The 1959-nt window shown below is 43.0% G+C and overlaps 1 pseudogene; it reads right to left on the reverse strand.

Moving 5' to 3' along the window:
• Positions 1-578: 578 nt before the first annotated feature.
• LOC118535913 (succinate dehydrogenase [ubiquinone] cytochrome b small subunit, mitochondrial pseudogene) lies at positions 579-1017 on the reverse strand (annotated as a pseudogene).
• Between the last annotated feature and the right edge of the window lie 942 nt (positions 1018-1959).

A 1959-nucleotide genomic window follows, 5' to 3' on the forward strand; every position in this document is an offset into this window, starting at 1 on the left:
TCCCTACATGGAGCTTCTCTAGGCTCTTCTTCCTGGGATTTAGAAATTAGTAATGTGAAATATCAGTATTTCCTAATTTTAGTTTCCCTAGGACATATAACCATCAGTAACTGGTATCAACTGAGTAGAGAGAGAAGTTTTCAAAAATTAAACACTGACTGATTTTCTGCAAAGTCTTTACTTGTGAATTAACAGTCTTGCCCTTTCTCCACCATTCTCAGGACAAAAACAGAAGTTTGATCAGGTATTGATAGTAATAAAGCTGAATTCCCTTCAAGAATTTGATAAACTAAAAGGCAAAAGCTCATATATAGTGTTTAGTTATACTGTGAGTTTTGTGAGAAGCTGGGAGACAACGCCATAAACTCAGCAGAATAAGGAACTCAGTCTCCAAATTTCTTGGATACAATTCCTTTAGAACCTTTTCCTCAGAGACTAAATTCTAAAAAATAACCAGGTGATCAGAAGAGGCCTGTTTTACCCGTGGGCTTATCTGTTATTTCCTCCTTATTGTGAGTTGAACGGCATGACCAAGCAGAAGCAAAGAGGTGTATAATCCATTCTCAAAAGGTTGTAAGTCAAAAAGGGCAGAGCTTCCAGAGCATGGCAAGAGCTTTGCAGACGCCCACATCATGATAGTTGAAATAACAAAGCCCAGTGAGGATGGGAGCAGAGAGTGCCAAAACGCCTGCCCCGGCAGCTTCCTGCAAAGCGTCCCCTTCAACATAGTAACCATTTGTCCAAGGTCCCAGAGCCAGGATTCAAATAAGCAGCTGGAATTAGGCCCAAGAGCAAAATACTGACCGCCCTCTCACCAGTCCGGTGGAGAGAGGCAGCCTTAGAACCCGAACGGTGGTTTGGTGACAGGTCACTGTGCTGTGTTCTACACCATCCTGGGATAGGTTTGTTGTGGAGAAATGCTGAGACATGAGCAGGTCTGGCCACTGGAATTCATGGAGACAGAACTTGGTCCCCTTGTGCACCGCACAAGACACACAGCCTCCAGAGACTCACCATCGATCGCTCTTCTGAAGGCTCAAGGTCACCCCCAGATTTAAAAATGTTTGTTACTCTAGTGGCTGTGTAGAGGTATCTGATTGTGGTCTTCATCTACATTTGTCTGCATGCTAACGATAGCATGTTTTCATTTTTTTTTTTTTTAAAGATTTTATTTATTTATTTGAGAGAATGAGATAGAGAGAGCATGAGGGAGGTAGGGTCAGAGGGAGAAGCAGACTCCCCGCTGAGCAGGAAGCCCGATGCGGGACTCGATCCCGGGACTCCAGGATCATGACCTGAGCCGAAGGCAGTCGCTTAACCAACTGAGCCACCCAGGCGCCCGATAGCATGTTTTCATATGCCTGTATCGTCTTTTGCGAAACTCTGGCACTGTTTGCAGTCTTTTTTTCTATTTCTCGAACACTACTAGCTTGCTCCTCCTCACCGGCATTGTTTTGCTTTGCATTTAATTTGAAATTCTTTCCCCAGATTGTCACAACTGACTCCTTCTCATCAGTGAGATCTCATCTCAAATAACACCTCCTCAGAGACACCTTCACTCTTCATCACCTTAACCTGCTTGGTTGTTTTTAGAACACTTTTATAACTATCTGCAATTATCTTATTGACATATTTGTTTACTTTCTATCATTTTTACATCTATCTCCATCAGGATGTAAACACCACAAGAATGAGTGGGTCTTTGCCTGGTTCATGGTCAACGAGGAAAATGAAACCATACAATCAAGGACTGGACACAACCATTCAACTTCCTGACAATCCATTAGTTGAGAGCCCAGGAAGCATTATTTAAAAGCTGCAACATTAGATTGTTGGTGCATATTTAAAAGCGCTTTATTGCTGCTGCTAGAACAGTGCATGGGCCCCTGTAAGTGCCCGATAGGTATTTGCTGAACAAATTGCAGTGTAGATTTCACAAAGTGCTCTCCTAAGAGTCCC

This window comes from Halichoerus grypus, chromosome 1 (genome assembly GCF_964656455.1).
Source record: "Halichoerus grypus chromosome 1, mHalGry1.hap1.1, whole genome shotgun sequence".
Lineage (NCBI taxonomy): Eukaryota > Metazoa > Chordata > Mammalia > Carnivora > Phocidae > Halichoerus > Halichoerus grypus.